We start from the raw sequence: 27,905 nt of genomic DNA, 5'->3' as shown, positions 1-27,905 counted from the left end.
GAGTCTAAAAGCTACGTCGTTATAGCATCTGCTTATAACAGACCAATCTGAATAGGAATGGAATCATACAAATGTTTGCCCAAACGAAATTTACTACAGGTTTCGTTTTAAGGAATTCTAATTAGGTTAAATATATGTTGCGTATACGCGTGGTATTTATCCGTTCAATCAATTATTTCTAAGAGAGTAATCAGTAAGTAAAGTTGGTACTTTGGCTCATGTATTCTCTTTACTGCTTTTCAGCCAAAACTAAAAAAATTACACGGGACATACATAATGTATTTCTCTTACATCTACACGGATCCAAAGTGCAAATAAAACCACGAAATGCAAGCGGAGACAATGTTCTGTCTTTCACATTCCGAGCATGTGATACAGGGAAGGTTTTGAGCGTCGTATGGGGGGATTTGAAATGTATAGTCTTCGCCAAATAATATTAAAATAATCAAATCGCGGAGGATGAGATGACCTGGACATGTAGCACGCTTCGTAGAAATCATAAACGAATAAACATTTTTAGTTAACAACTTCAAGCAAAGAACCACTTAGATAATCGAAGCGAAGACACAAGGATAATATTAACATACATATTCTTAATGTTATGGGTGGATTGGATTAATTCATCTGGCTCAAGTTATCGTCCACTTGGTGTCACTTTTGAGAATAGTCACTGACTATGTGTGGTGATGAAAAAGGTAAGTCAATACGTAAAGAAGGCAGTTAGTGGATGACTGGTGAGTAGCCAGACTAATGTCAACTGGAAGAAACTTCGAAATCTCTTATCAGTAGAATTCTACATCTTTACTGCTGCAAGGGTTAGAAAGTACAATTAGAATCTGATGTAGCTGCAGCTATGAAAACTCGCATCACGTTCGCTCCAGTCCATATGACTCCTTCTTGATACGTGGTCACCACTAGCAACTTGGGAAAACCAGACTTTTCCACTTTCTTCAGCACTGAATGTGCAATAAGGGAAGTCATTTGTGTATCTTGTAAATAAAAATAAAGAAACTGGGTTCAAGATTAAACTTTAAGAATATATACGTCCTATCTCAGCCACTTTTTAAGCAAAGATTACCATCTTCTGCGATGTCGCGTCTTATATAAATTGACGTGTTTCCATGTGGTCTGTTTTATTCACGTCTTCCGACTAAAATTTTTGTATATATTTTATATATCTCCCGTGCACAATACATTTTCTCTCCATCTCATTCCAATTGAGTTCTTTATTCTGGTTCCTTCTATGATGCTATTTGTAAAGAAAAATCTACCGGATAAATTACCTTAAGATTTACTATGAAATTTAATTATGGGAAGACAGTGAGATTTCCTTATTGTGTTAACTTTTTAAAGCCAGAGCTTGTTTAAATACTAGCAAAGAATTCAGTCCGTACCGCAAAGAAAACACAACTCTTTACCATTACTTATATCAACCGGTTAATGCTGTTCAAAGGAAACAATCCATTTTTAATCTCAGGTCATATAACCCCACAAATACACAATAAATTCTTATTAATTGTTAAAGCAGGGAAGGAATATATTTACCATTGATATCTAAAGGGTTACTGTGTACAGGCTACTATATATATATATATATATATATATATATATATATATATATATATATATATATATACGCCTCTGTTACCAAATTTTATCTGGAGTATCTAGATTAAATATTGCTAGTGGAAATACACGCATGGACTTGACATTCAACATACACACACATAGAGTAGTTCTGTATACACCGGTTGCCTAGCCCACCTGGCGCAGCCACGTAACTTGGAACCCAGTGTTAGTCCCACAACAAAATATGATACCCACTCCATACACGGATATGCGGACTGAATGTAAGAGAACACAGAAGTTGGTTCTTTTGTATCACAACATTCACAAACGAACCAAAACAGTTAAAGTAGTTCATGCCTGTGGGTAGAACGTAGTAAGTGTAGTCCATACTGTACATGTGTATTATGAACAGGATCCGTATAGACGCTTTGCTTGTCATGTAATCTGACGTAATAATATTTACATACTTGGAGGTTGATGTTTGAGAGAAAAGGAGACAGAAGTTCAGAGTAAATTCAGTCTGTGGAGCTTTGGTATCATTCAGAGCATAATCTGGTAAGCCGCGAAACATTCGTGGTGATATAAGTGAGTTCAAGACCTTAAATCTCTTGTCTGAAGAACTAAAATTAAAACAAATTTTTCTACTGTTGTGAATAATTATGATACTATATTAAAATTTAGGGAAGAAAGCTCTGAGGATTTTAAGTCTAAGTACAGAAATAATATTTGTACCTAATGGATATGATATAACAGGTTGTGGCCCAAATAATACAACTGCAAATTTCATAAATTATACTTGTCACCAAGTATTACTTTGGCGATCAAATCAAGAAAGTTCTTAAAGGCGAGGAATTTAGCACGCATGGGTTGCATAAAATCAGTTTATAACTCTTTTAGTAAAGAACTTTAAGGAGAGGATTAGACTGAGTGAAAATAGGATCATATAACGAGTACTTTAGAACGTTATAATTAACTCACGATTCCATAAAAGATGAGATAAAAAGACTATCAGCTTTTAAATAAGGACTATGCTCTACGAGAAGAAAATTTGTTAAAGATTAATAGCAGATGGGAAAAAATATGAGGGTGGATAATACAGAAATAGGACATGAAACTGGAGGTTGCACTGAACTTCAAGAAACTAGCATGAAATTCATTTGCCGAGAAAGCATTTGCTAACCTTTCAAGGAAAACTACATCATAAAGCTAGTTACTAATTTTAAAACCTTCTCTTCAATTCTCAATACACAGATAAAAACATTAAATATTGCAGGCTTCTTAATTTCTATCCACAACTTCTTTTTGTGAATAATTTTAGGCGTTCACACAACTAAAGGTTATAAACCTAGACCTGTTACTTTTGCCAAGAGTGTCTGTCCGAATGCGACACATCAAGAAGCTTTCAATATATTTAATTCAATTTGATATTGGGGACTTTCACTAACATTTGTCAGCACGTTCGTATTACGATTGCAAGACTCAAAAACTTGAAGTTTACATGAAAAAGTAACTGGATGGGGAATTCATATTTAGCCGCGCAACCAGTGGGGTATCCCCTTGGTGACTTCATCACACATTCAATCAGGCACCAGACACCACGTTCACGCAAAGACCAATGTCTGAAATAACTCTCACGTCAAAATATTTATCAAAATATCAAATTTGTTACGCTGTATTTATAATCCGTTATTGCATCCTTACATGTATTGGAAACACTTTTTTTTGCGATGTATACGTCCTTTGTTCTCATCACAAGATTAAGATTCACAGATTTACATCAGACAAATCACATCCTGTGCATACGTCTCGTCCATCATGCAAATAGTTCGAACTGAACTCGTAGGCGACGAATCCTAGAATTCTGGGAACGACGAAGGAGCTGGTACGCCTTCTCGGATTATTCGACCTCGTAGTGATCATGGCTGTGATATATCCTTAGCACAGGAAGTTGTAAATCCCTGTCAGTACCAGGAACAAAGACATCGGCGGTCGGTGGAGTGACATGCCACGATTCACATTCGCTTTTGTATTCTTTTCTTTTCATCTCCTTTCGGTTGTATGCGGATTTGTAAATAAGATGGAATACAGTATAGCACTACAGAGACATCAGAATAAGATGTAGGGGGAGAGGAGAAGAAGATAAGAGTGAAAGAGTTGTAAGAAGATTCCCGTTTGGTACACATTTCCTGATTCAGAGGCAGTTCGTGTGATACAGATTTATCTGTGATGTTGTCCCGCTAAGAGGGTTTAGTCACTAGACACGACGACAGAGCACAATATACAAAATTCTTCATGTTTTGGTTTTATTTTAAGAATATTGAAATTCACTATACGTTCCAAGCTGTATGGGAAAAACGAAACGCAGTAATTTCTCCTATCTGAATACATCCCATTATTATATTTAATTGGATCTGTACTGAAAATTGTACAAGTGTGTTCATACAGAATAAATGGAGTGTTTCTACATTGAAACAAATTTTCTTAAGAATTTACAGTTTGGTTGTCTAAATGTTTCATCTTCAAAAACACAGCACAGATTTTAATTAAAGTTCGTGTTCTGGGGGGGGGGGGGGGGTTATGTTTTAAAGTGTTCAGCGAATTTTATTTTAGTCCATAATAAATTTTACTTTGCAAAAGAGTTCAAAATGAACTTTTACAAAATTTCGCAAAAATTGGAAAATTAACCGTAAAATTTTTTTCCCGTTGTTTTGTATGGGTGCGAAACATGGTCTCTCACTCAGAGGGAGGAACATAGATTGCAGGTGTTTGAGAACAGGGTGTTGAGAAGGATATTTGGGCCTAGGAGAGAAGACGATGGGATATGGAGAAAACTGCATAATGACGAACTTTAAAATCTGTACTCCTCCCCCAGTATTGTCAGGGTGATTAAGTCGAGAAGAATGAGATGGTCGGGGCATGTAGCGCGCATGGATGAGACAAGAGGTGTGCACCGGGTATTGGTTGGGAAGCCTGAGGGGAAGAGACCGCTGGGGAGACCTAGACGCAGATGGAAGGATAATGTCAGGCGGGATCTATGGGAGATAGGAGTTGAAGGAGACTAGATTTTGTTTGCCCAGGACAGGGTCCGGTGAAGGGCTTTGGTTAATTCGGTGATGAACCTTTGAGTTCCGTAAGCCATTTAGTTACTTAGTTATAGAATCTGAAGCATTTTAGCATACTCTGAAAAAAATGTAGATTCACAGTTTGTGCTTAAACATTGCAGACATATTATTGCTTTAATGTTTCGTAAATTATATAACAAAACTATTACATTAATTTGTTAATTTACTTATTAATTACCCACCAATAAATTGTTAACAGGCTAACAATTCTGAACAGTTGACAACATTAATTAATTAATTAGTAAATTTTTCGGTTATGTATGAAAGTTAAGAAAGAGGGAAAAATCTAAAGCAGTAAACACACAAGGTCACAAATATTATCTCACAAGGCCGAAATCCCTTTGCAGCAAACATCAGGTATCTATCAAACACTTGTTTCTTTGTAGACAGATAATCCGAGCCGTGGAAGGAATAAAAAATGGCAAATACGAATTCGAGACAGTTCCCAGAACCTCATACAGCCAATCGCAAAGTAAAAACTGATAATGTCTGCAAGCGTGTGTTTCTGTTGAAATACTAAGCTAGCGTTCAGCGATTTATAAAATATCAGTCGTTCCTCCTGAGCACACAAACAACAGAAGAGAGGAAACTCATTTTTAAGTAAGTTACTCAGAGTCTTTCCCGAATAAAAACAGTTATCTTTATTCGTCAGCTTTAAAAAAAAGTCAAATAAATATAACAAGCGCAGAATAAATATAATCCTGGTTAAATAATTATCAAAGCCAACACATTTGCTACTCTTTGGTGACTATTCAAGGCAATTTAATTTTTTTTAAACCTAAAAGAGTCAGAAACGTGAAGATAGTCTTATAAGCTGTTACGCCAAATTGACTGATAGCAATTTACCGACGTTTCAGAGGTGTTCACTGCCTCCATTATCACCATCATAAAAAAAACAGTATGCACCTCTAAAATGATGGTCAACTTTTAAAAAAGTGCATTTAGAAAAATCCCAGAAAGAGCAATATTTCCTGTATTACAGATGTTCAGTTCCTGGCTTGTGTATTTGCGTTTTCTTTATGTGATGTTTCTTTACAGACGAACATATTACTTTCCTTGTTAAGTAAACAATATTTAGCTTATAAGCAGAATGCAAATCCTCTCAACAGCTCGTACTTTCCTTCCTTCATTGTGAGCGTGGAATAAAATGTTTCTAATGATAGTGAACTGTGTTCAGGCAGTAAGATTAATGAATCCGTAAGACTGTCTCATTGGTCCATATCATGGATGTATCGAGCTGAGTCGAGAAAAATGTGTCACAAACTTAGACTATCAGAGCTGCATAAAAAATTGTATGCAAAGTCTGAGAAGTTGAAGGCAGGGGCTGATGATAAAATACGCTTTTACTATACAGCTACATATTCACTTCCTGCTCGAATTTACATTTAATTCTTTATAATGTAAAATACGTTTAAACCGTATAAAGCAAAAGTGTAATTATCTCCATAGAGGAACGTAATTTCTGATAACCTTTTTGTACGCTGAGCTAATTAAGAAATTCTCCACATTTTACGAAGTCTTAGGTTTATTATCGTGTTCAAAAGCTGACGACAATGGACAGTGTTATGACAGTATAATCAGACCCACACTATCATATACAATTTCTTTACAATACATTTTAATATTATCCTTCCATCTTCAACTAATTATTTCGAATGCTTCGGTATATCAGTTTTTTAAACTACGAATTTCTCATAACTTCAATATTCTTCCTACATCACCAATGATTCGATCATCCTATTAATATTTGATGACCAGCACAGATTATAAACACATTCATTATAAATTTCAACTGATATGTTCACATATTTTCCTAAGCATCCTTTTCTCAGAGAGCCTCAGGCTAATATATATAAACACTGGTATAAATTTCATATTGTGGTGTCTGGTTTTTGATACAGTGTTGTAGTTTAATGCTGACATTTCGCCTTCACCATAGATGCTGTAAGTACTTCTGAAACGTCGGTCAATTCCTAACAGGGTAGTAGACAGAAATTTTCAATAGACCACTACCTTGGTGTTTATGGAAAATGCCCATCCCTCATTGAAGCGCAGCGGAGACACTGCAATGGTAACATCTGCACTGCATTGTGGTTCATTTTGTCACGTACGAAATTCACAACAGGCCGTACTAACGCTTGCTTGCAGAAGTTACAATGGTACACTAATTCAGAAGAGCACATACGAACCAAATTAGAACAAATCACAGCAGAAAATATTAATAATTTTTAAATAAATGTAATAAAAGGTATCAAATCCGAATTGACTAAAATATTCTAATTCTATTACCAAAATGTCAGCACGGTTGACACATTATTTTATATCTTTCTAAGTATTATCTCAATAAATGCAGCGTGTTTTCCATTCTTTAACACAATTATTCAGTTACATTAAAAGAATGTTGTTCCTTATTCGGTCCATATTAGCAATAATTTCAAAGTACACTGAAATAGGCCGCGATTAATTACTCCGTAATGCACTCAGTTTATTCTGAACTGTCTTTATTATATTTATACCGTACTTACAACAAATTCAGCTTTCAAGAAGTCAAAAACAAACAATATGATGTAAATGTAGAAGACTTTATAATTTCTTTCAACACAGATAATTAAGTGTGGAAATATATCAACGTCTCTGCATTTGGATTAAAACAGAAGTTGCCAAATATATAAAGTGGTCTATTCTTTGTCTTGTAAGGGGAAGATGACAATTTCCCTAACGTCATTAATCAAAAAATGTTTTTTGTTACAAATGTATGTTTTTGATGGACATGAAAAATTATTCCTCCTACGAGTTCAGTACAGAAAACATGCTTCACTATTATTTAATACGAGGAAGCAGTGATCCCAAATAGATTATTATTGTAACTGTGGATTATCAATTTGATGTGTTATGCAGCGTCGAATTACATTTTTAAGTTGTTTATTCCAAAGTTGGCGGAGGAGAACGCGAAATAAATAAACATTTCCAACAATATTTCGGTCCACGTTCATCCTGTAACACTGCATCTTGCCTAACTCGCTTTTCGGTATAGATACCATTTAAATATAATAACTTGATACAATTATGGATGTGACGGATGTTATTATAAATTAAGCAGAATAATAAGGTGTTTAAAATTAGAAATTTTAGATTTTCATGACGGTAAGAATTATGATGGTCCTCTCGGGGTTTAAAGCCGTGTTGACTTGTCGTTCTGATAAACATGCTGCCCCCACATTCAGGGCTGATTTGACGATAGCAGGATTTTATAGAGTAGCAGGACAATTTGATGTTTGTTTATTGGCAATAGCTGACATCTAAGTCAGGAAGTTTCATAAACTAGTTCAATGGATAGTGGGGATTCTTAACTAATTAAAGAACGTGGAGCTAACTACTCATTACATCTAACAGCAGATTAAGAATGTGTGGAAATTTACTTTATAATGCGAGTCGCAGGTACATGGAAAATTCGCCTGACTTATTTTTCATTTTCTCTAGACTAAAGCTTGGATAAGAATGCATTTTCATTCGCGTTAACACGTCGATTCAGCAGTGTTTCAGATCTAGTTACATGAGGACTGTATGACAGAATAGTGAGTGGGAGGGTGAATAATGGAATATGTAGTCAGAAGATACACTGAGTTTGCGAGTTTGACGATAATATCTTCAGACACAATGCCAGAGACCAAGTTTGAATCTTTGTAACAGATCGATGGACTGCGAGTTCTATGCCATCAACCTGCCGGCTACTTGCTCCAACCACATGCAGCAGACCTGACTAAGCATTTAATAGAAGCCTTGAGCAAAGGTTCACTCTAAAACTGTCTGCGAGACACTCGGAAGAAGTTTTCATTGAACAAGGTGTCGGTTCATTGTACGCTGAAACAGAAGCATGACCACTGATTCATTTTAGTGTTCTGGAAGATTATATATGTCAAGCATGGATCAGATGAGAAATTCACGTGAATTTTGAATTCCAAAACAGGAAGGGAAGCGACTACTAGAGAGGCCTTACGTATATGAAAGAATAATATTAAAATGAATCTTAACAGATACGATATTAATGGAGGGAATGGATTAATATAGCTCAGGATAAGGAAGTCTAGCAGAGTATATGTAGATTCCATAAAAGACAAACAAAATTATTAATTATCTGAGCGACTAACACTTTATCTATAAGGAATATGCTCCTTGGGGTGAGAATTAGACATTGCAACTAATTACAGTATATTCTTTAAGTACTTGACAGTTTAATTTCGAATGTTTCTGATGAAGATGTACTAAATTGAGAGTTTCTTGAACTATATCCATTGTCATGGTTTTACTTATAATGCAATGCTACTTAAAATGGTTTTACTTCTGTCTGAAGGCACAGGAAATTTAATCTACGCAGTAAATTTTATACAAAACTGATTACTAGAATGTTATGCTGTTTCCAACAAAATCTTTTTTTACAAATCCAAGATACTTATAAAGATACCTTCACCGTGTTCTGTGTCAATTCAATCCAGACTACATATTTAAAATGTGTTCATCTAAGACACATTTTATTTTCCTCACATACGTTTCCAGATTTCACAAGTTGTCTTCTCTCTTGAAGATTTTATCCACATCCTGGAACAAATGCTACCGAATATTGCAAAAAAAATACATTTTATAACAAAAGATGGTGTGAATCAAATTGTGTGTAAAATGATTTTAGAACAAAAATCAAAAACAACTATCATGGCCTAAAGTATGAAATGGTGGAAGAAAGTTTACATTCGTTTAACGAAATTATTTCGGTGCATAACACAAGCAGTCTTGCCCCCAGCCGTGGCTGTCGATACAATATGTGGTACATGTCACACCCATTAGAACAAGCAGGTTTACTACAATGCTCGGGTCAATCCCTGACAGGTACTAGCAAGTCCGATCACGTGCCCAAATTGCCACACACCATAAGGGTACAGCACTTGACAAAAATGTTGCAAAGCCAACCAACACCATGAGTCTGAGGAACACTTTAAAGCTGTTATTCCATTTTTAATTTTCCATTTTATTCCAGAACCAAGTGCAACACACAAAACCCAATAAAATCTTAGCGTAGGATTTGAAAAAAAAAATTATATGGATCTAGTCTTACTGTCACATGTCACAGCGTGTGTGCCCTGTTTAGAAAAATTTCAAACATTACGACAAGTTTCCATAAAATCTGTATGAAGATCACACCATAAAAGTCCATTCCAAATCTCTATTTTTAATATTTGTTGTTGAAATTTATAATATAACGTTTTGGTCAAGAAACCTAGGGTAAAGAGACCACTTTGCAGACCAAAACTTAGATTTCAGGATAATATTGAACCTGATCTTAATGAAACACGATTGTATGGTATTGACTGGATTACCATGGCACAGTATGGGCGTCAGTGGAAGGCCATTGTAAACACGGTAATGAACACCCGGTTTCCAAACAAGGCAGCACATTTCTGGACCAACTGACTGACTATCAGTTTCTCTAATGTATGAAGTAAACAAGATAAATTATCGGGGAACGGCAGTATCTAAATAATAGAGCCCTAAGACGTACCGTAGTTCAGACACGTCTTACAGAATACGGTGTGAAGTGATTTGAGTCGTGAATATAGAAAAAAAATGTATGCAGCGTTTTCTTGAGAGGGAAAAGTGAAATAGCTAAAAGACACTTCAGTCTCGGAAAGAATTTCCGCAACCAACATCAATATTTCATGAAGGAATGGCGAGAAAACGTTTAAAAGACCAAAAAATTGCAATATAACATTGTGCAAATGGACGTTAAAGACATACGATAGACGGAAACTGTGGTTCTTGAAACAAAAGACTGAATACGGGCGAAAAAGTTACAATCGTATTTGCTTATTAATGTGTAAGTCACGTTTCAGCACCGTACAGACCAACGTACTTATTATCTTTGAACGTCTATGCTTTTGGGACACTTATATACGTTTATCCTCTTTAAATAAAATTGATATCTAGACATACTAGAAAAAAACTGGACTAATCAGTTCTCTACAATAAGGCAATTGTGGTGGTTATTTGTGGGGACGCTGCGCATTTATGTTTGGTTGCTAGGCAACAAAACAGTTAGAAATACATGTTACAATATATACCTGCATTCCATCTGTTGGGGAAGAGGTTAAATCGCGTATAAAGGACAGTGCCAACTATAAAGGGAAACGTATAACTTCTGGGATCACATAAACCGAAGTTATTTCAACCTCCCTTCATGCTCCAAATGCATCCCTTAAAAAGGAATGTGCAAACAGTAAGACAGATATTAGAATAACCTGAACCATAGATAGTACTATGGAGTAGGGAAATTTTTCAGGAGCACATGTAAATAAAGTCCAAGTTTCTTACAGAACTTGAACGTTTAATTACTCTACTCACGACAGCCTACAATTTTTGCATATTCTGAACCAGCGAAAACCCGTAAAACAATCTCATTCCCTAATTTTAAGATTCACTTTCATATTGTCCTCTCACCTACTCTTAGATCTCCCAAATGTTAGTTAAAATCTGTCAAATTTCTATAGTTTTTCCTTGTTAAACATTTTCTCAGAGCTATGAAACATAATATCGTGTGAGAGGACAAAAACATTAACAAATGTTATTATACGTATTATATATTTTAGTTAAGGAAATTGAAATAAACGTTGATCTGGACAGGAAATCGCGTCATACGAACTTCCGTTGTCAAGGGACTACTGGTTTATAAGAATGCATCGACGGACGGCAGATGGCTCTGCTCTTGAAATGCATCTGCTGGAAGCATTGAAATCCTTTCAGCGGAGGGCATTACAAGAACAAGTTGTACGCGCTAGGAGAGAGAGGACGAGTCGAAACACAAGCATCGAACTGAGGTTCGGTGATGATAACAACCCCGCAGGCTGAAGACAGAAAGCAAGTTGAGTGGCTAGTGGGTTGGGGGTCGCTCATTTTACTAGCCGAATTTCATTCGTACGAGATGTTTCTAGCGCACTGTAAATGGGTGGGATGTAGTCCAAGAGCACCCCCCCCCCCCAATCCAGCTTCGTAAACTCCCATAATCCATTAGTAACATATGCGCTACCTCACTCACAAGAGATGTGTGGGTGTAGGATGGTATCGTTCTAAATGTAGGTTATACCAGACAAGTAGGATATTGCCAATAAAAAGGACTGGTTACGGACCGACGTAGAAAACTGAATAAAGGGCAAGTTTCCCCTGAAACACCAACCCTTACAACTGCTGCACATGTTCTAAGTCAGCCTCCATGTTGGCATTATTTACCAAGTCGTGAAGAACACTGTTCTTGTTCCAGTATAATTAAACTTCTTATTATCCAATAAGATTTGAGGTTTTTACGGCGATGTGTCTGAAGATGGCTGTCTTCTGGGTTGTAGCGCCGTGTAGTCTGGTAGAAGTTTACCGACGTTTCAGAGGTACTTACTGAATTTATCATCTGGGTGATCTAAGTACCTTCGAAACGTCGATAAACTTCTACCAGACTACACGGCGCTAGAACCTAGTGACAGAAATTTTCACTCTTGCTGCTGTGAGAATCTGAAATCGCAAATTTCACTGTTTTTTAAATTGATTCAGTAAGAAATTACGCCTTTTTTTGTTAAACACCAAACCTAGGCAACAAAAATACACAAGAATATTAAATGAGCACAAAAAGGGCTATTTAGAAAAGAAAATTTTAGAAAGTACAAATGCACTCTGTTTCAAACATAAAACAAAAAAACGTAGTGTTGTATAGGAAGCATATTTTTATTTTAAAAAATGTCCTGTTTCCCTGCTGACATTTCTCATGTGTTTAAACAAGAACACTTTGAATAGGCATCGCGTTAGTCTACTGAGATAAACAGTTTCTGCGTCATTACATTTAGCCTACATATCCTTTATACATTTAAGAGTTTTAAACGAGAATTTTAAAATAATTTTACTTAGACGACAGATAATAATTAGCGTATATCGTGAAACACAGAAACAAAGAAAAAATAACAGAAGAGGCAAATTATTTTATTACTGACATCAGGTGTTAATATTACTACTAATAGTAATCTTACTTTAAGGAGACAATGGAATATTATTTCTAAATGCCTCATAAATACATTTACAACATTAATTTAAACTAACTCCATGAAGCACAATCTTCAGAGGCAAATAGTCGCTCAGGTTAATCAAGAAATTTCTCGCCATTTAAAATACTTGAAGGGTTATTACCGTGTTCACAAAAGCACGCCACTGGTAGCTATCCTGAGACAGATGAATCCAGTCCATATTCTTTCAATGTTCTCAAGATCCTTTTTAATATTATCCTTCTGTTTAAGCCTATGTCTTTCAAACGGCTTCTCGCCAATACGATTTCCGGCTAAAATTTTACTAACTTTTTGTCTCTTCCAGACGCATGTTCTGAGACACCATTAAATTCTGCTTGCGTGAGAGAGCCCAGGTAGCAGAATGATAGAAGAGAACAGGTTAAATTATATTTTAGATTTTCTAACCATTAACACTGACACGAAGTATTTTAGTTTATACATTCATCGCAGTCATAATGCATTTTAAATCGTCTTATATTTTTGTAGTATATTTAATAACACTTATAGTAGCTCAGACTGTACAGAGTCGAAAAACAATTATTAATAAATAATAAATTGGTGGAAGAAAACGGTTATAACGTAATTTAAAATATTACTCCGTCATTTTCATGGAGGGAATAAGGAAAATCATAAAAAAGTCATGATAACAGGTAGCCAGAACGAAATTTGAACCCAAGACTTCCCGAATACGAAGCAGGAATTTTAAGCACTAAGCCGGTGGTTACTAACTACATTTCGGATGAAATATCTGCATTGATGGGATTCTGCTGTTATGCACAGGAATTAGACGGGCAATGCGTCATCTGTCTGAATAAACATACGTAGCAACGAAAGGAAATCTTACATTACAACGTCTCATTAATGTATCTGAGACTTCGGGTTTCCTGAAGAGCTGTAATAGCCACAGGAAGGGAAACTATTATACTGCCATTTTGTAGTGAGATTGTCGGTCGACATTTTGGCGAAGAAGGAAGGAAGAAAGAAAAAAAATTGCATGTTTCTGTACGGCATTACGAACTAATGAAGACTAATGATAGCTAAGTCTTGCTTCATTTAATAACACGATGTTGTAGAGACGTTCTTAACAAGACGCAGCGGTGTGTGGGGTAAGCAAAGCGAGAGAAAAGGGTGAACACGGCATAGTACAACGAAGAACCTCAAAGAATGAGGAGCGTTAATGGTGAAGTACAAGACCTACAATGGAAGAGACCGGAGTAAAAGTCAGTAAGACGAGATAGAGAACAGAAAAGGGCAAAATAAGAACATTTGAAACGCAGGGAAAAGTTGTGATTCCTTTACTCTGTCTCTCTTTTGTTCTGTCTTGTCTTTCGTTGTATTGTAATTTGACTCTAAGAAGCCAAACAAAGGCTATAACAAAGTAAAACACTAGAAAATGAATAAGCAACGAGGAAGTAAGCAGAAACGCAATCTTTAAAAATTGTATGACTTCAAGTCCTGAACGAAAGATAACTTAAGATTTGCAGAGTACCTACAAGAAATAAAATTCAGAAACTAGAAATATTTGAACATTTCATTGAAACTGTTAGTGGAAAGAAATTATTAAAAAGAATCCAATACTATGCTTCAGCGTTATCATGTTATGTACGTTAAAATACCCTGTATGGAAATCTTACATTGCACTGTGTTCTACACAGAAACACATTCGTACGTTAACATCAAATGAGATGGCATTTGTTTAGTGTAGCTATAATTTTGAAATGTATCTGAATCACAGGATAGCAAAGTAACTTACAGTACCAAAGCAGTACGAGAGATTTGTTGTAAAAATGTTTACGTTTTCTGGAATCTGAGCAGGATACCTCTCGTGGTCTCTCTTCTGTCCGCACATTCTTTCCTATATCATCTCTTTTTCACCCCATCTCTTCCCTTGTTCTCAGCTTCTTTACGACTTTGTCAGGAGCGCCAACCTGGCAGCAAATAATGGGGATTTTATAGCTGGTTTTAAGGTCCCTTGAGCACAATGGCTACACCTCGGCCCATTCCCACGTGACCTGTTGGAGAATTGACTACAGAAACAGGGTGATTCCCCTGCGGCTAAGTTTGGGCATGTCACGTGGCACGAGCAACACAAGAAAAGAACATATTAGAAAGGTGTATTACAGGAGAATCTAGTTTCAGGAGCTAGGGTGTGTTCCCATGGGACTGATTGTTTTCCGCTTTGCAGAGGGTCGTGTCCCGTGTAGAGGTAATGTAAGAGTCTTCCCTGCTAGAAGGGGACACCGAGACCCAATTAACCTCCACTGACACAGGAGTTGTACCCCCTGATTTTCACCACTTTCTGTTAAGATTTAGGCAGAATATTTTTTAATCTCATTCAGAAAAGTATTTTTAGTAACAGTCAATTTATTAATCATTAGGTTTTGTTATCTTTACAGAAAAATATGTAAACAAACACTGGGTTTTTTGCGGTTCATAGATCTACTATAAGTATATCTGACATATTTATTCTTCTGCTACGAAATATTTATTTTTATAACTACAATTATACTCCCCTTTTCCCGTTCCGAATCATAAAAGTGATTTTATTCTCCCATTTATATAAAATTGTATACAGGTGTTTTTCTACATTTCTTAAATATTCATAATACGAAAATGAAATATTCTTTACAAGTTACCTCTTAATTGACAAAAAAGATATTCTACCAAATTCTTTCCACCCACTTTTATTCATGTAAAAAGATTTACATTTAAAGGTCTAGTTACTATTGGCAAGTAATATATATTTTGGAAAGTTAAAATAATTAGGCCAATGGCATCAACATTGATTACGGTCTGTCCTGAATGGGTGACCGTCCAATATAACCACAATTATATTTACATTATACTAACTGAACGCAAATCATTGCCACACGAGTTCCTACGTTTGAAGCAATACATCTTCCTCTTTATGTATTTTGAAAATGGAACCCACATATTGTTCCTACCGTTGAAAACAATCTACAAAACTACACGATGCCACAACCCAGAAGACCACAATCAACTTTTCTACGGGTAATGTGAACCCCAAATCCCATTCACAGTTCATATTTTTGATTAATTTTAATATCACAATATGGGGTTATTACACGGAAGCTGATCACGTGATATCGAAGAAGCAACTCTGCTGTAAATTGGACGTAGGATCATCGCACAGCGTGTCCTGACTGGGATTTATTGCCGCATTACTTACAGTGTGGGCTTCCTTGCGCTGTCTGGTCGACTGACTTGGCAAACATAATTAATCACTTCCTTGAGCTCGGCTAATTGTAGATACTAGCTATCATTGCTCGAGGCTGTTGAATTCACACTTCCCTACGGCAGAAACTGCTTGCAAGTGTTTGTGGTCTATTGGGATATTTTGCATAAGCACAGGAACAATCGATAGTAATTAATATCAAAATCTGGCAATAACTAACTACATGACTTAAAAAGCATGTGTCCTCTTTGAGAAGTTATTAGGCCACCACCAGTTGGACAAGAAATGAAAAGGTTTTTGTGAAACACGAAGGTACGTTATCGTGTTCACAGATACCGTTAATCGAGTACATACTATATTCCCTATACATATTTCTTTAATCCAGTCTTCCAAGTGGCCTATTCCATTCAGGTTGTCCAATAAAAATGCTGTATATATTTAACATGTCTTCAATGCGTATTATATGCCCCACTTGACTTCATAACCGTAAAAATATTTGGTGAAGGGTAAAACTCTAAACCTCGCTACCCGAAACATTTCTCTGTACTCCGCTTTGATTCAGATAATCTCCAGGCTTTGTTCTTAAATATCTTCGAGTCTGGAAACTTTCGTCGATAATATCCCCCATTACATTCAAATAAAATAGGTATCATATTTAATAAACATGTTAATTTAATAAAGAAAAGGACGAATTATGTAAGACATTTATAAATTTCTAAAGATATACATAGTTAAGTTTATAGCAGAACTTATTTCAACTTAACGTAACGTTCTGACACACATGTAGCTCCAAGTTATATATTTTTTCCTCTGAAAATAAATATTTACTGAACTTGAATAAAACTTTATTAACAGGACTGAAAATTCTTTAAGAATATTATTTTTCTTTTATAATTCTCCTGTAACACATTATATTTAAAATATACGTTCATAGTTCAAAGGTCATTCAAGAAGAGCATAATGCAGAAAACGTGTCTGAAAGCTAGCACGTGTTGCTGATGGACGTACTGAAGGAATTTGTAGGAACTGCAGGTAGAGGTAAATTGTATCTATATACAGAGCAGTGCGAAAGTCAGGGCCAACTAAAACACAATAAAAAATTCCCTACGAATATTCATTTAATTTGTTTACTTTTCATGTAATTCCTTATAAATGTCTTTACAAGCGCATACATAAATACTTTTTTGCTTTAAATATTAAAAATGTCCACCTTCCATAAACAAATATTGTATTCCAAGGATAGTCAATGTATCTTGTATTTTTCACAACTCTGTAGGGAATATGTGAACATCACTTTACATGAAGTCGATGCAAAAAAAATCATTGTGCATATGACTCAGTTAATTTAACAGTTAATAACTTTACATTTTGTATTTACAAGTTACATATGATTCTTAAAATAAACAGCGATTATTTCCTTAAACAGCGTTAACCAGTTTAACTCTGTAATGGTAAGGGTTGTGTTTTCTTTGCGGTACGGACTGAATTATTGAATATTTAGGCTAGTTTGAGCTTCAAAGTGTTACAATAAACGCAAAGCAACGTCCTGCAGCTGAAATATATCGAGGGGTGTGTTATCAGCTGCGGACACAGTCGTTAAACGAAACATACCTCACTGGGGCCTTCTGGCGTTCTGTAGGAACCTTGCCAAGTGAACCACCGAGAGAGAACTCAGTTCTCTCGCTCCCCTTCCCATCTCTCTCTCCTAATACGATCTTTCCAAGCCATCAGCATCCCCTACCATCTTTATTCTCTACACCCACTACCCCCGTTTTGCAATTCCTTTATCCCTATTCTTTCAAACCCACCATTCACACTAATTATATTTGCAAATGTTGAATTGTAAATAAGTTCTGGCGAGACAGCAGTTCTCTTTCCAACCCCTTTGTGAAGAGTTAACGAGAAAATCATGGAAACGCAAGAGAGCTGTAGAGGATAGAATAAAATTTGGAAGAACTACTATTTTTAATTTTTCTGGTGTTTCACAACTGCTTTAGTTTTTCGCCTGGTTTCCGTATTTTGAAAGTAAATATAGGATTATATTATATTACTGTTTATTAGTCTTAATAATGTTTGAAAATATGATTTGAAGCTTTCAAGGAGCCCCTGATATATTCTGATTACATACATAATAATTTCTGAATCGTTTATCAAACTAAACTTCTCTGGCCTATTGCCTCAAAATTCAACATGTGTGCTAGGTAATATTTATTTTCAGAAGTTCCACAAGTGAAAATTATATCAACGTTATTACGGATACATACAAACCAAAAACAGATTTGTTATTAAAATAAATGTTAACTTTAAAAGTTACAGTATCTTAACACAAACACTACGAACAGCAGTCTGTTCCATTTACCAAACGCGCATATTTTGAAGGCTGTGAGATATCCGATGATTACTGAGTGTTAGATAATTTGAAGTTTGTGAGAATTTGTCGGAAGAGTTTAAGTATTTCAATTACTGGAAAGCAGTTGAAATATATTTACAAAGAATTTTATGACAGATTTGAGGCACTCACACTCTGATATTTTAATTAAACGTATACACACAATTTTAGAATCAGAAAGTATTGTAAGAAATTAAAACCAGATGAAGAGCTGTGTTTATTCTTAATGGTGGCTGACGGTATAACTTACAGATATGAAAACGCATATTATTATAGAAGCAAAGCGGTTATACGCAGCGGGAGAGATGGTCGACATCTGTTGCTGGCATACAGAAGCGATTACGTGAAGCTCATTTAATAAAACCACAGCTATATTATAATAGGCTTAAGTTTCCCTTAGCGGTACTTATTGCCTGCTTCAGGCAGGAAAATACCCTCTACTTATGGAGGTTTCTTATTGATGTTCAGTTATAATTCGCAATGAAATCTGCAGCATTATACCGTCAATTATACTAGCAATTTGTAAACATCATTAGTGTAAATTACAACATTAGTCAATGAGTAATTTTATTTGTAAGAAAATAAAAAATGGACATGGTACAATGTCCTGGTTATTATTATTAAGTGTTCTGTCTTACGACAGGTCTATTGCTCTGCCCAAACAGAGCTCTCCAGTTGTCAATGTCCTGGTAATTAAAATTTAAATTCTAATCGAATGTGACAAGAAACAACAAAACAGTAAGTTACAACCAATTGTGTAAATGTTTTATTTGATCGCATTATTCTGAAATGAGCCTCGTTTTGTACTTCAACATACATACACATGTCATTCTGCTGTTGCATTGCGCGGTCGAATGTGTTGTGGGTCAACAGAGCTGTAGACTTCGACATTTAGTCCTTAAAATATAACAACCACATTTTCGATTGACATACATTATCCGCACACTCGCCTGCAACAAAATTTAATGGACTGAGTTCCGGTGAACAGGGAGGTTAAATTTTTTTTTCCTCTACTCATACATTTACTCTTTAACTGGACGTTCAATAATTACCGTGCTATAATAAATGAGAAAGTTCTGGAAGTTCTTGACCTTCATAGTGTAATATAGGATTAATTTTTAACATAGGCCTATAACAATAAATTAAAATGTTATAATAATTAAATGAACATCCATTGGTAACTGGTTTTGATTATTTGGGCAACAGTAGTATTTTTGTAAGGACTCTGCTGCAATGAGTTATTTGACTAAAAAGTTAAAAATCATTACTATAATACTTTCCTTACTAGATGACCACAGCTCAATCCAGGTAGACACAGAGTTTTCATTTTGGGACCGAGAAGTGAGCCCATTTAATATTATTATAATATTAATTAAAATGCAAAGGCGACCGAATGTTATAAATACAAATAAAATTTGGCCTAACTTTAATAATGTTAGAATAAAATTCAACGAAAGCCTACTAGGTGGAAATGTGTAACGCAAGATCGTCCCGTAGAGTAAACACTATTTGAAAAAGCAGCTAACATTTTTTCTCTCGCTGATTGTATCAGCCTGAATGTAACTTTGAACGCTAAATTTCCAGCTTTACTCACACACATGTACGTATTCAACCGTGAAATAGGAGCCATTGTTTGTCTGCATTACTACCAGAGGGTAGAGCTCTGCACAATTTTATCAGCTTCACATTACAAAACGAACATTATATATTAGTCACGACCCTGGCTCATCGATTGATGTTCATTTCGATACATAACAGAAAAACTGGTCAGAAAGAGTAAACAGGGTAAATTAATCTGAATCATAAGATTATCTGCCTAAGAAGCACACATTAAGACGTGTATGGTGTTAATGGGAGTCAAAATTTCACGAAATTTAATCTTCCATTCTACAGTGTAAATATCTGACGACTGCGCTTAGAGTACGACAAAGTCTTTCCTGTATGTTTGTTAGGTGCATCGGTTGCCGCGTTTCATGTTCCTGGCGGCACAGCTGTCAAATGTCCCCGTTACAGAATGATGTGTCAGTTTTTTATTCGGGGGGGGGGGGCAATGGGTCTCGTTAAACATTGGCCAATAGGTTGGACAAGCAAAGAGTTTCATGGCGAAGAGAAAACTCTTTACCATTATCGAGACACGAACACATTTAAAGATCATTACAAATAATATGCTAAAATATTTTAGTTATTAAAAAGTTGTGTATTTTGAATGACAAATTTTCTTGTCATTTTGATGTAAGACCTTTGTTTTTATTGTTGGAATTACTTCGTAGTACTGAAGTCAGCAACCACAAAAGAAAATATCTTAACCAAGCGTAAGATCGGCTCTTACACAAGCAGCAGAGAAAAATAAAACATCGCCAAAATATGGCTAAAACATTAGGAAGATTGAAAACTTGCAATCATAAAAACACTGGGAACACTAATTCATAAAAAAACGGGCAGGACGGATTTTCGTATTAAGAAAAGAGTGATTTAGCACCAAGCAACTCCATGGTACAGAACCATCCTACAGAAGTTGACGGTCACTCAGCTTACAAACTTCACAGAACCCAGATGTTCACTGGCGTGTTCACAAGAACCACAGAGATATCGACAATGGGCCTCTGGGTTTAAACACCATGTGAACTTGTAGCTAGACAACGATTCGGCGTAATACGCAGCCTCCATCTTCAGGGACAGCATGTATTTTTTTCTGAAACGTTGCCTTCTACCCACACGGCATGCAGATTAGAGGATAATATTAATATTGATTCAAATTAAAAGGAAGTGCTAGGTGTGTACTGGAATTATTCTTACGTGAATTTGACTATCAGAATGCATGTTAGGTTCTCAAAGAGTCTATTCCACTAATTACGTTATATACTACGTTAATGTGTTACATGACTTTAAAAAATTCAAGAGAAAAATTGCATTAGTTTTAAAGCGTGAGTTCATATAACTGCATCTGGTTTGAGTGCGGATCATAAAGGAGAAAGCGATAATAAAGTCCGTATTTGTCTCTCTATAAACACGGTCAAAGCAGTGAATCCTACAGTAATGAAATACGTCTAAGGAGTAACATAACGTTCAAATTGTCGAGACTTGAGTGAAACTGGGTCTCATGTCTGGAGGCTTTGTCGTTAAGGGTTGAATAAGATAATGGATCCAGTTGCTTCAGAGCTCCGCCAGACCCTCTTCCACGAGACAATGATCCCGTAAAACAAGAATGTAGGGTCTTATATCCTAGTGATACGACAGCTTCTTGCATATACCAGAAGCAGCAAATTGTGCACTGATTTTCTTGAATCCCTCTAATGAATGTGTTTGACAAAATTCCTCAGCAAGATGCACAACGAAAATAAAATTAGCTTAAATTCTATACATGGACAGAGACCACAGTGGTTCTACCGAAACAGACTGAAAAGTATTTCCTTCTGTCTACCAGTTAAATTAGTTTTCCATCCAGATCAAGAACAACCATGTAGTATTTGACGTTTTCACGGCGGTCAGTCTGAATATTGCTGTCTTCTGCTGTTGTCCGGTAGATGTTTACCGACGTCTGTAAACATCTACCAGACTACACAGCGTTAACAACCCGGAAGACAAAGAACCAGCATATGAGACCTGGAGTTCTCATGGCAATGTAGAAGTCCATGTTCTGTTTTGTAACGCCAGAAGGATTTGTAGATTGGTAAGCTCAGAATTCTGTTATCTGCCTACAAGTCTACATGGCGTTGCGAACGGATTTATGTTCTCTGACACCCACGTAGTGGCACGTCACGTGAGCGTACAATGGCGAAGCAACCATTGGCACGTACGCACAGTAGCCGGTGTGAAAGCCAGCAAAAATTCTCTGCGACTGTAATAAAAACCCCAGTGACTTTTACTTACTGCACCATGAGATTGCAATTTGCAATGTGACGGTCGGGCGGTAATTTAACGACTATGTTCTGGTGGCTTACTGTACAGATGACTACCTTAGTGACTGGATAACTAAGCGATTCTACAGATACTTTGTTGGATATGTTAGGCCGAGCTGTTATCCACAGATCGAAGGTATCTTGGACTATCGAATCCATCTGAATAGGTATTTCTACTTTATAATTATAAAAACAGAAATTCGTCCTTCGAAAAATTCTGCTAAAGACTGATAATGTCTTAGATAAGAAAACTGTTAATGCAGTACCATGTTAACCACATTCTGAGAAGAGAAAATAATAATTTACGTTGTAGTTAGTTACCTTGTGTTTAACAGCATATTTTTATCTCATCTTAGATACAAACTGAGGTAGATGTTAACAAGTCTGTCGTGTGTGAACGTCTGTAAGTGAAGATTCAGTATCCACTATAGAGAACTAGACGTATGATGACAATTAAGGTTGAAGTTCTACACATGAAGAGGCCTTGACAAGTACTTAACGTGTTTAACAACTCCATCAAATCAAACGCCAACTTGCTCCCGCCAGCTACCGGTGAAATTATGCAGCTGTGCCTTACGTAGTTAAGATTCGGCTGCAGTGTGTCGTGCTAATGTATTTTGGTCTGATAACTGCTCTATCAGGGATCTCTCGATGTTGTCATAATTAGCAGTCGGTCGCGAATGGAGAGAAGCTCTTGGTTTAATTATAAACGTTTCGTGTAATCTGAGAATGAAAAGTGTCTGCATGCTGGTGACGTGGAGTGATTTGACACAGGGTAGGACGACCTGTTTTGATTCTCGGGATGGGTAAGAAGTTTACTAGGTGAGATTTCTGAGACTAAAGACAGAACACTCTATCCGTTTGAATAAGACGGCCGGAGCGTAAAACTAACCAGTTTTCAAGACTTTATAGTGGGTTATAAAAATCCTTAAAAATGTACCTAAATGTTCATCGTATACGTTTTTATAACGAGACAACACAAAACATTTTCCTTTACTATAACTATATATCAATTAATCGGTAACTTATTCATTTGTTATATATTCAACGACATTGTCAGTAGCTCCCACTGATGATTAATATATAACGAATTGAAAGGATATGGAAGAAAGGACTAATAACATTATTTAAAGCATTGTCCAAGCACGTATCTTGGGATCTTATTAAAACCAAGGAAAACCATATAAATATAGCCGGTCATCTACATGATCATTTTTACATTTCATATGTTATATTTAGAAACTTCAGGGTCATCATCAGTATTCATTTTTGTTAACACCAATTACTAAGTGTGACACATAATTTACGTAAATATAAACCATTATTTTCCAAATGGATCCACCTGATATACTTGTTTCTTTGCGTGTCTACAGACCGAAAACTCACACATCCTCATCAAGACCTGCCAAGAATGGAACATGGCGTGTAACCGCAAGGCTGATTTGTTGGAAATCTCATTCGTGACAAACGAAAATTTAATCTTGTTGTAAAGTATTCAAAGTAACCTTGTAGGGGGACCCAGGTGTTTTCCGAAAACACATATAGATGCTAGATTGTTGAGGAGGGGAGCTACGATGAAGTTGTTTCTTGTTCTGGAGGACAGTTGAATGGAACTGTCACCAAAAATTGGACACAGTTCCCCGCAGTTCATTTCCCACACTGTACTGACTTTTCGAAAGTAGTTTTAAAAGTGAGAAGAAGTAAAAGGGGGAAAGTTTTTATTTATTTCTTATTTTCACATCTGTGCGAACGTTTGACGGCAACTCTTAAGAGTAGCACACGCCCAAAGGCGCGAAAATAAAGTACCCGCGAAAAAACGTAGTTGCAAGTTCAGATAGAATGAAAAGTGTGAAGACCACTATAAGACACTTTAGTGACGAATATACAGAGATCTTTTTCTTTTCTGCCAATCCTTTCTCTCCTGGTTGAGTATTCTGTATCATTCTTGTTCTTTTTATCCTATATACTTTTTCCACAACTTTTGCTTCTGTATATCCTAACCCCCACCCCTAACCCAATCCTACCTCCCATCCCTTTACTCTTTTCGAACGTCTACAATTCTTCGCACCGACTATGACCTTTTAAAATGCATTTTCTCATTCTTCATAAAAACTCTGAAAGCATCGGGAGATTGCAATGTTCATACATTCAACACTAAAAGAAAGAAACAACTAAAATGCCCTAAAGTACAGCCCTTGGCCAGGAACTCCATTCTCGCCGTCTCTATGCGAATTTGGTTACTACAAGATACTTTACCCCCTCCCATAGCAACTTTGTACGTCACGCCAACATATAATTTTATGTTGCTTTGGTTTATTATATACATTTATAAAACTGAAGTAGTCTTCATGAAAGAACTAAACAGACGCAAGAACAAACAATAATTAAACAATCATTCACCATACACAACAATATAATTATCAGATTAGATAATAATATACGCAGTTTTTATGCCTATACTTTACACGTAATCTAACCTAACCTAACAAATTTCAACTTACAGTCATGCATGCTAATCTTAATCTGCTGGTTAAAAGAACCCTGCTTTCATGGAACTTAGAGATCCATCGATTAATTCGTAAAAGCCTAAACATATTACTAACCTAATCTTTATTACTTATTGCCTTTGACCTCCACATCACATTTTTCTAAAATCCGTTTTAATAACATCTATCTATCTAGTTTTGAAGTCAAGAACACTTGGAGCTACACCTCTATTCCCCATACTTGAATCTAAAATCTTATAGAAAAAATTATAATACAGAGAAAAAAAATTATGGTGAGAATTCCAGACACGTTCACACTTAAGAGGTGCATGTTTAAGTGATCATTTTATTTTCTTTCATCAGATATATTAAAATTACGGTATCCATTTATTACGAGATTTTAGTGGTTTTCCTCAGATCCTTCGGGAAAATGCCGTGATATCATAAATTATGCCATGATCGCTTCCTGCCAGATATTTTGCAATTCATTGATCATTAATCATCCTATAAATCAATGCTGAATTACATAACCTAATAGTATACTAACAGCGTCGTTAAATGAACAGTAAGTATATAAATAAAAATAAATATGTATCTGGAACAAGTGTGAAAAGTCAAAATCTTGCTATGAAGACAAATTCAGAGAACATTAAATTCGGGGAATGCTTTGCTAAGTTTGGTATTTCCGTCTACAGTTCAAAATGTACGTAATTAAAAAGAGCGAATAAAAATGCCAGGTCAAAATGTTGTCACACAGATCTGTGAAATTTTGGTCTCACGATAAATGTAGAACAAAGAACAAAGAGTTTGTGAACAGAACGTCCAGGACTTTAAAATGAAAACGTAAGAGAAAGGTAGACAAAATTGCTGGCTTTTTTGTGAATAAGATGATAAACCCTTAGGGTCCATGGCAATAATAAATTTGAGTAACTCTTTAACTATAAACATTTCAAGGGATATATTTTCCAACCGAATTAGTTAATTATATTTATTTAATATTTTATATCTGACTGATAAATAAATAAATACATTTAGAAAAAACAAATAGCATTAATCTCATTTTTTTGCAACCATTACGACAAACTACGTATTTTCTTTTAAAAAACAGTAGCAAAGACAAATTAAAAATTAATGAAATAACAATGTAGTCAAGTTCAGACGCAGACACAAACTGTAAAGTTTTCAGCTAATAATTAATGATTATTCGGAAACGGATGTAGTCATGACCCACTACATACTGGAGCTGCAAGGTTAAAAAATTCGAAGTCATGTAAAAAGTGATTTTAATGTATATAGAAGAATACCAGGATATTAAAACTCAGATACAAGACAAAAAAAACACAGGGTTACAAAAATAGTCACATGCTGAACTATATCAGAACCGAAAGTCCGTCAAATATATAAAAAATATATTTTATAACTCGTCATACGCAATAGTCTAATCGCAAACGTACCTTGAAAATAAAACTAACAAAAATAATACTATTTTTTTACATATTGATATTAAATTTCGAGGACAGTTGATTATTAAGTATTTGTTTGCTTATCCAGAACTACATCGCAAGATCATAAACAAATACGACCATGCCAAAGCAACCTTTCGATGAAGTATTACAATTACGCATAACTACCAGACTACACGATGTATCTACATATTCGTCGCCCTGAGAATCCGAAAGATCAATCACAGTAATATATGTTAATGTTCGTCATTCATAATTTCATTCTGTAATATTCTCAAATCATTTATATTGTTAATTAATCGTACTTAATATTACAATAAGGTAGTTTACATAAATATTCGAAGCGTGTAACAATATTTGTATTTTACAAATTTCCAGGTTGAGTATTAATAGAAACTCATGTGAAGTAATAGGTCAATCACAAAAGTTATTTCAGACGTTATAGCCTATTAAACGTATTTAACAAACCGTAATTTCAGAAGCAATAAACTGTGGTAGCACTGCATTTTACGACAGGATTAAGGGGCCGAACACGAAAAGTGTATGGACATTTAAAATCCACGGGTCGTTCGATTTCGTGTATTTGTTTTTGTGGGTAATTCGGGGTAAAATGTGCAGAACTGAAAACTGAAGTTGCTTCTTGACGCAGAAATATTAACATCATCTTGAGAGGCATACTGATTATTCTAAATTCTGTATCTTCCATCTATGTTTTAAAAATATCCGAAATCTATCACCATCATCATTATCATCACATAAAAACATTCTGTTAGTCTAATGGATCGTTCCATTTATTTCTTTGTCGAAAGTCCCATTTCTACGTTTCCTTTAGGGCTGCAGTCCGACAGCTTCTGAGAAATTCGAATTTTCAAAATATGTAGTTAAGTTCGTATTTTATTTTTTCTCCTAGATTGAATATGTTTAGTTCCTGTCTAATATCTGTGTTTCTCTTTGTTTCCATTCTCCTGTAACCTTCCATTGATCTCCGGAATCTCATTCTAGATAATTCTATTGGTCGGAGCTGTTTTTTGGTTAAAGTCAAGCATTCACTGCCATATAAGAGTGACTGTACTGCTAGAGCATTGTAGAATTTTAAAATTCTATTTTGCTGAGATTTATACATTTAACGTAAATAACTTATTTCAACAACAGAATAAGTTTCTGCACGAAAATGCCATTTTAAATATTTCATTACATTGTAATCAGCAGAGGTACTTTTAAACCATATTTAAATTATGTTTTAACTATAATGTTTTTCAAATGGTTATAAAGCATTTTTGTTAAAGTCATTAACACAATTTTAAATATGGCTGTGGTTGTATTGGTATTGAATAATGTATTTTTTAAAATTACGAAATGAGATAACAATAATAATGTCATGTTGTCGTCTACTACTAAAATAAGTTACTTGCCTTATACGTGGATAGCAAATAAATAAATGTTCTTACATAACTGATTACACTGATCGTATTTTGTAACAACTTTCGCTGTCACCATGAACAATCATCATCAGAAATAAGAGAAGTAATTAAATTATTAGTCCAGTGCCGTAAGTAATTGTCGTGGAGGGGACTGAACCCCCAACTGACTGTGGGGCGGTCATTACGAGTCACTGTTCAAGCCGCTGAACTTCAACAGAGTGAGGGGAGTTGTAGTGCTAAGTCAGAAATGCCAGGCTGTTCGCAGAGGGGGAA

General features: G+C 35.5%; 1 protein-coding gene across 8 annotated transcripts in view; it reads right to left on the bottom strand.

Annotated features, from left to right (window-relative positions):
• Positions 1–27,905, bottom strand: part of LOC110831535 (lachesin) — a 240,036-nt gene that overhangs the window by 62,805 nt on the left and 149,326 nt on the right. The window contains exon 1 of one of the 8 annotated variants that reach the window (XM_087344226.1): positions 22,584–22,667. The exons of the other annotated variants lie outside the window; for them this stretch is intronic. The gene's annotated coding sequence lies outside the window, so the exon portion shown is untranslated. Of the gene's footprint in view, positions 1–22,583; positions 22,668–27,905 lie in introns of those variants that run through there. 8 annotated transcript variants of the gene reach the window in all.

This window comes from Zootermopsis nevadensis, unplaced genomic scaffold (assembly GCF_977971745.1).
Source record: "Zootermopsis nevadensis isolate Lab colony 2312 unplaced genomic scaffold, Znev_1.0 Znev_ptg000007l, whole genome shotgun sequence".
NCBI lineage: Eukaryota > Metazoa > Arthropoda > Insecta > Blattodea > Termopsidae > Zootermopsis > Zootermopsis nevadensis.
The sequence above is the reverse complement of the archived record's forward strand: the minus strand, read 5'-3'. Positions and strand labels throughout refer to the sequence as shown.